This window comes from Colobus angolensis, unplaced genomic scaffold (genome assembly GCF_000951035.1).
Source record: "Colobus angolensis palliatus isolate OR3802 unplaced genomic scaffold, Cang.pa_1.0 Scaffold112, whole genome shotgun sequence".
NCBI lineage: Eukaryota > Metazoa > Chordata > Mammalia > Primates > Cercopithecidae > Colobus > Colobus angolensis.
In genome coordinates, this window is record NW_012112253.1 from 5,408,576 (window position 1) to 5,416,597 (window position 8,022).

Here is an 8,022-nt window from a genome sequence, read left to right on the forward strand (position 1 = left end):
GTTTGTCTGAATTCAATTCTAACAATTCAACTGAGGAAAACAGTGAGTGTTAGTCATCTTTTTTATACCTGTGTTCAATGCCATTTTATACTTGAGGATCTCTGATAAGCCAAATGCCCAAGCAACATCACACATTATGAAATTTGAAGGGTTTTTCCTTTCTTTTTGCTTTGCTTTTAAAAAGTCATATGGCACAGAATCCCCCCAAAAAGTTATATTATTAACAAACTGAAAAAGTAACCATGCTTGTGACAGGAATCATTTTCCTAAAACTGATTTGGGTCTTTTTTATTTTATTTTATTTTATTTTGCAATTTTAGAACTTTTGATCAGCGATTAGTTCTCATCCACGTTGACTGTAGATATTTTTAACGTGCTAAAAGGTACATAGATAACCAAAATATAGTGCTTATTTGGTGAATCTTCATCCTCATTATGTTTTCTGGACAACCGCATACGGATTCGGTATGGGACATTCCTTATTCCTTTGGCCCAGGCAGCTTTGTAGAACCTGGTATTGATGTGCACATCTGGAGTTCCCATCTCCTTCATGGCAAATTTTCATATCTCTTGGAGTGCCCAAGGGGACACTTGTTGATGGAGTATTCTTGGGTCACCACCTCATTGATGGCAGAACGGCCCTTTTTCTTCTCACCACCCTCCTTTGCAGGAGCCATGCTGCCGAATCTAAGTTGGAAAGGAAGACCATTTTTATCTCATAAAGCAGATGAAAATTTTCTAAACAAAAGCTAAGTGATATATTGTTTTCAACAATGTCTTCATTTCCCTGCATAAGTGGAAGATCTAAGACTCTAAAGTAGGGCTTTTGATTCAAAAGCCACATTGCTTCTGTTATACAGCTCTACCTTTAATTAAAGAAATCAACACAGGACAGGCACGGCAGCTCACTCTTGTAATCCCATCACTTTGGGAGGCCGAGGCAGGTGGATCACTTGAGCCTAGGAGTTCGAGGCCAGCTAAGCAGTATGGTGAAATCCTGTCTCTATCCAAAAAAAAAATTAAACAGTCTCATAACCATGTCGATAGTTAGATAGACAGATAGATAGATAGATAGTTAGATAGATAGATAGATAGATAGAGATAGATAGATAGATAGATAGATAGATAGATAGATAGATAGATAGATAAAAAATAAAATAAAGAGGCCAGGCGCAGTGGCTCATGCCTGCAATCCCAGCACTTTGGGAGGCCAAGGTGGGTGGATCACTTGAGGTTAGGAGTTCAAGATCAACATGGCCCAAGGTAAAACCCCATCTCTACCATAAATGCAAAAATTAGCCGGGTGTGGTGGCACACGCCTGTAATCTCAGCTACTCGGGAGGCTAAGGCAGGAGAATCACATGAACCCAGGAGGCAGAGGTGAGCCAAGATCACACCACTGCACTGCAGCCTGGGCAACAGAGCGAGACTCTGTCTCAAATAAGTAAATAAACACAATATTTTAAAGATATGCTTCTTTCCAGGTTCCCATGCTATTCTCTACAGCTATTTAATAGAAATTCCATGACCATTTAGGCACCGAGAATGAGGGGACCTTCTCCTAGCACCACCAGGGTAAACAGCTTTGCAAGGCTCAGTTCAGGTCCTCTGAGAAACAGAAACCAAGATAAAATTAGCCATGCAAGAGACTTGAGCGTTTAAGTTTGTGAGTCTTCTACTTTGGTAGAAGTAGGTCAGATCTTGGGATTTGAGTGTTGCTTCACCAAGAAGACTTCACATCTCTCTGTCCTTGAAAGAAGCTGTCTGCATCTTGCATTTCCTTGCCTCGTTGGGAGACATTCTATTTTGAACTGGCTGAAGCCTCCATCCCCAGTGAAGAGCAATATTATTAACTCTGATTGACCAGGACTGACGGTAAGAGAGTGAGAGTTAGTGCTACATGAATTACACAGAGTGTGTATCAAGATGAAAATAAAAGCTGCAATGTGCAGACAGGAAGGGCGAAGGGTCCATTGAAAATCAGAGAGATTAGCAACTCATCACATTATTTGTGGGTTATCAGGAGACAGAGGTAATGAAAGTGAGACCTATATCCTTGATCAATAAGAGTTTGACTGCATTTTGAGTTCATTTTCCCCTGCCGAGAGAGAGACAGCAGGCTTACTATTGATCACCGTGTTAATCCATAACCAGACTGGGCCTTAGCCTGGTGGAGCAAGCAGGAAAAATAAGATAATAAGCAGGAACTCTTGATCTTTTATTATGGTGTGCTAGATAAAGAGAGTGTGGGGGTTCAAGGTGGAATACTTTATAGTTAACCCTTACGGTCCCTCTTAATTTGAAATGCATGAGAAGAAGAATTGCAGCCCACCTTACTCTGACTTTTATTTGACCTTATTTTGTCTGCTTCCTATCTAAAGTGTGCCTTGGCCCCTTTTCAAAGACTGCAGGCTGATGTAAGTGGGCCAAGGGACAGCCAAAAAGATGTTAGGCCCAGAGTAAAGGAAGAAGGCCCTCCAAACCCTGCACACAAAATTCAAGCGAAATTAAGCGTTAATTGCATCTGTTTTTTATATTTTAGAATCACTTGATCCAAGAATATTTAAGTACATGAGTTGTCAATAATATGTGTCACTGTGCTGTTTTAATAGCAAGCATCATTTAGTTTCTCATTAAAGCATTTGACTAAAGCAGTCATTGCATTGATGCAGATCCATCTTAGAAAGATGTCCACCTTTTCTTTCAGATCCATCAGAGTTCCCACCTTTGTGTAAACTAGACCCCGGCTATAATTTAGGCATTTCCTGACCTGTCTATTAAAAATCACCAGGCACAGTGGCTCATGCCTGTAATCCTAGCTACTAGGGATGCTGAAGCAGGAAGATCACTTGAGCCCAGGAGTAGGAGGCTGCAGTGAGGTGTGATAGCTTGGGCAAAAGAACGGACTCCGTCTCTAAAAATAAAAAATAAAATATTTCTCAGTGACTCAATATTTACTCATAGTAGTTTTTACTGAAATTTAGACTAATTCTACCACATCTCTGATTAATCCACATTTTGACACCTTTGTGCAAATTAGAAAAATGTGACTGCCCCAGGCAAGCGCAGCCTAAAAGCAACCAGATAAGATTTCCGCCTTCCCTCATCCCTTCCCCCAGGCACCATTGTGCCTAATCCTAAACAGTGCCCTGAAGTCCACATACTAGCAGAGAAAGCAGGAGGATCATGTGAATGTAGCCCATCTACCTGCACCTTGCATGGGCGTAGTTTAGTCTTCACTTTGTGTGTTTGTCCCAACTCAGCTGTCTCTCATTTACAGGCTTCCTGTGCTTTTCCAACTGAGTTTTCATCTGGTTCTTCAAAACGCTCATCCTTTCACATAAGTTGCACCTATTAGTAAATGGCAACTTAAGTCACCCTAGAGTTAAGTATTCTGAAACAAAGGGAGAGAAAAGTGGTGTAGGTGTGAGCACATTAGTATGAGAGAGAGAGAGAGACAGAGAGAGAAGCAGAGAAAAGAAAACAGGATTTAAAGTGCTCTGCTTTGGAAACATAATACTTAAGTTGCTCTAATAAGAAAAATGGGGAGATCCACACAAAAATTATGAATTTAAGTATAAAGCAATTTAAAAGGAAATGTTTTGTGACCATTTAGCACTTTATCATTGGATAATCAAGGAAGTTAAACAACCTGAATGAGTTTATACAGTGATTATGTGGGAAAACGGAACCCCAACCCAGGACTTCTGAAGCTGGAACCAGTCATTTTTATAAGAGTTAGTCCAAAAAAAGCTGAGGCAGCAAAGTCTACTATGCAATTGATTTTCAGAAACAGGCAATGCTGCTTTGAACTGTCATACTTAACGCTGATGATAAGTAAACGCTTCTGAAGTGGATGAAACACAGAAAGTTCTTCTCAAAGCTTAAGGATCCAGCTTGAGAGGGCTTGTTAGTATTAATTTACATTGTGAATAAAGAAAAGATTGTTGAGGAAAGAGGATTTTTCTCCATTTTAAAATAAAAAACAGCAGCCATTATTTATCTGCAGTCTCCATAAAACAAGACAATCAAGTCATGTAACATTATTTGGAGATGGAAGATAGAATAAATGATTGTGGCATCAGTTTAGAATAATGAATGCCAGACAGAATATCTCACTTAGATCAGCCAAAAACTAGTTGTGAGGCTTTGGGAAATTTCTTTGGGCTTTTCTCTCTTCTAGAGTGATCCACATGATCTTTCCAGCTTTAACATTCCATTGTCTTCCATAGTCAAATGATCTTAGCAGCCTTCTCAGCACCCATATGTGATCAGAAATACCAATTATTGGTCTTTGTAGCAAAGTGGTCAAAAAAGAAGACTATCACTCAAAGAAGAAAATGAAGTTTGTTATCTGATCCCATAAGATGTTTAAGACTTGGGTTTCATTGGCTCTTATTTTAAGAAATCAAGAATAACTTAACAGAGTGGATGTCACCAAAAACAGTTCATGGAAACAGTCAAAAACATAATGGCTTTGGGAAAATGTTCATTTCTAATTTCATAAAAATGAGGATCTAATTTAAAATGAAAAAACGATGTTTGGAAATTGCTATCATTTGAATGTCTGTGTCCCTCCAAAACTCATGTTGAGACTTAATCCCCAATGCAACAGTATTAAGAGGTGGGGCTTTTGGGGAAATGATTAAGTCATGAGGGCTCTGCTCTTGTGAATGTGATCAAGGCCCTTAGAAAAGAGGCTTCCGAGAGCTCTCCATCCCTTTTCCCCTTCTGTCATGTGAGGACACAGTATTTTGTCCTCTCTGGAGTACGCAGCAACAAGGAACCATCTTGGAAGCAGGAAGCGACCACTTAGTAGACACTGAATCCATCAATGCCTTGGCTGTGAACTTTCCAGCCTCCAGAGCTGTGAGAAATTGATTTCTGTTATTCATGAATTACCCATTCTGTGGTATTTGTTACAGCAGCAGAAATAGACTAAGACAGATTGATTTAAAAACTGAGAGAGAAGATCCTCTTATAAAAAACTGTTTTGCTCCAAAAGCAATTGCAACAAAAGGAAAAATTGACAAATGGTATCTCATTAAATTAAAGAGCTTCTGCACCGCAAAAGAAAGTATCATCAGAGTGAGCAAACAACCTACAGAATGGGGGAAACTTTTTGCAAACTCTCCATCTGACAAAGGCCTAATACCAGAGTCCACAAGAGACTTAAACAAATTTACAAGAAAAAAAAAAAACTCATTAAAAAGTGGGCAAAGAATATAAACAGACACTTCTCGAAAGAAGACATTCACTTGACCAACAAACAAATCAAAAAAAAGCTCAACATCACTTGTCATTAGAGAAATGCAAATCAAAACCACAATGAGATACTATCTCACACCAATCAAAATGGTGATTATTAAAAAATCAAGAATCAGGGCCAGGCACAGTGGCTCACACCTGTAATCCCAGCACTTTGGGAGGCCAAGATAGATCACCTGAGGGCAGGAGTTCAAGACCAGCCTGACCAACATGATGAAACCCCGTCTATACTCAAAATACAAAAATTAGCCAGGCATGTGGTACATGCCTGTAATCCCAGCTACTTGGGAGGCTGAGGCAGAAGAATCATTTGAACCCGGGAGGTGGAGTTTGCAGTGAGCTGAGGTCGCACCATTGCACTCCACCCTGGGCAACAAGAGTGAAACTCCGTTTCAAAAAAAAGTCAAGAAACAATAGATGCTGGTGAGGTTGCAGATAAATAGGAACACTTTTACACTATCAATGGGAGTGTAAATTAGTTCAACCATTGTGGAAGACAGTGTGGTGACTCCTCAAAGATCTACAAGCAGAAGTACTATTTGACCCATTCTGTCATAAAGATACATGCACGTGTATGTTCATTGCAGCAGTCTTCACAATAGCAAAGACATGGAAGCAACCCAAATGCCCATCAATGATAGAATGGATAAAGAAAATGTGGCACATATAAACCATGGAATACTACACCGTCATAAAAAGAAATGAGATCATGTCCTTTGCAGGGACGTGAACAGAACTGGAAGCTGTTATTCTCAGCAAACTAATGCAGGAACAGAAAACCTACACATGTTCTCACTTATAAGTGGGAGGTGAATGATGAGAACACATGGACACAGGGAGGAGAACAACACACACTGGGACCTGCTGGGGGTGGGGCGGGGAGAAGGAGGGCATCAGGAAGAATAGCTAATGGATGCTGGGCTTAATATCCAGATGATGGGTTGATCTGTGCAGCAAACCACTATGGCACACATTTATCCATGTGTGCCCTGGTGGGTTGCTATGCAGTTTTTACCTGTATATACTGTGCATGTATCCCAGAACTTAAAAGTTGAAGAAACATGAAGAAAAAAATAATAAGACTTGGAGAAAAAATATTGTTATAAATAGAAAACAGATTCTTTAAAAAAAAAAAAAAACACGGCAAATATCAAAAAGTATGAAGAACAAAACATTCTAAAAGCACTCTGGAATCTGCGAACCCCGGTCGGTGCCGCATCCCCAGCCCGCCGCCATGGTCGCCTATAAACTGGTGCTGATCTGGCGTGGCAAGGTTGCGTGGAATCTGGAGAACTGCTTCGGTGGCTGGTACCATGCCAACCTGAGCCCGGCAGGCCACGAGGAGACGAAGCGCTGGGGGGCAGACACTGCCAGATGGTGGCTATGAGTTTGACATCTGCTTCACTTCAGTGCAGAAGAAAACGATACAGACCCTCTGGACAGTGCTAGATGCCACTGATCAGATGTGGCTGCCAGTAGTGAGGACTTGGCGCCTCAAAAAGCGGTACTATGAGGGTCTAACCAGTCTCAATAAAGCAGAAACTGCTGCAAAACATGGTGACACCCTGTAAAGATCTGGAGGCACTCCATCACCTCCGATGGAGCCCGATCATCCTTTCTACAGCAACATAAGTGAGAATGGCAGGTATGCAGACCTCACAGAAGATCAGCTACCCTCCTGTGATAGTCTGAAGAACGCTGTTGCCAGAGCTCTGCCCTTCTGGAGTGAAGAAATAGTTTCCCAGATCAAGGAAGGGAAAAGGGTACTGATTGCAGCCCATGGCAACAGCCTCGGAGACATTGTCAAGCATTTGGAGGGTCTCTCTGAAGAGGCTATCATGGAGCTGAACCTGCCTACTGGTATTCCCATTGTCTATGAATTGGACAAGAGTTTGAATCCTATCAAGCCCATGAAGTTCCTGGGGAATGAAGAGACCGTGTGCAAAGTCATGGAAGCTGTGGCTGCCCAGGGCAAGTCCAAGAAGTGAAGGCCAGCGGGCAGGCTTCTGTCCCCTGGAGCACTGTCCTTGCCCGTCGAGTCCCTCTGCCCCTCCCTCCTGCACGTGTCACACTGACCACATCTGTAGACATCTTGAGTTGTAGCTGCAGATGGGGACCAGTGGCTCCCATTTTCATTTTAGCCATTTTGTCTCCTGCACCCATCCGTTTCATACAATCTAGTCAGAATAGCACTTCTAGGGCACAGGTTCTCAGTCCAAGCTGTGGAAAAGCTCCCCTTATTCAAGAGAGTTTAAAGGTAGTGACTTGGGTTTTTGCAAGTGCTTTGTTTACCAAGGACTTGTAGGGAGGAACCATACTAAGCCATGACCAATGAGGAGAAGCAAGAGAGACTGTCTGCCCCCTGGAGCCAGTCCTGTGCTCTTCTGCAGTCAGGCTACTGCCTGGCGGCTCTAGTCATTCCAGTGAAAGAGGAATGTAACCTGCATGGTGATGTGACAACTGTTTCCTTTCTGACCCCAGAGGAACTGGCTCTAGAAGGTTAGGATCAATCCTGAATTTAGTCAAGGTATTACATTTACATTTTTATAAAAAGAAAAACAATTATAGTATATATAAATAATACAAAACGATAACCCTTTTGGGGTTTCTCATGGCAGTTGAAATAATCCCACATGTGGTCATCAGAAAATATCCTCATACCAACATGGGATAAGCTCCTTGACCTCTGAGGGGCAAGAGTGCTTCCTACTGCGTGTTTCAGAATCCCTTCCCGCCTTGTTTTGTGGCAGTGAA

General features: G+C 41.6%; 2 pseudogenes; one reads left to right on the forward strand and one right to left on the reverse strand.

Moving 5' to 3' along the window:
* Nucleotides 1-336: 336 nt before the first annotated feature.
* Nucleotides 337-677, reverse strand: LOC105523116 (annotated as a pseudogene).
* A 5,825-nt stretch (nt 678-6,502) lies between these two features.
* On the forward strand, nt 6,503-7,752 carry LOC105523119 (annotated as a pseudogene).
* The last annotated feature ends 270 nt before the right edge of the window (nt 7,753-8,022 follow it).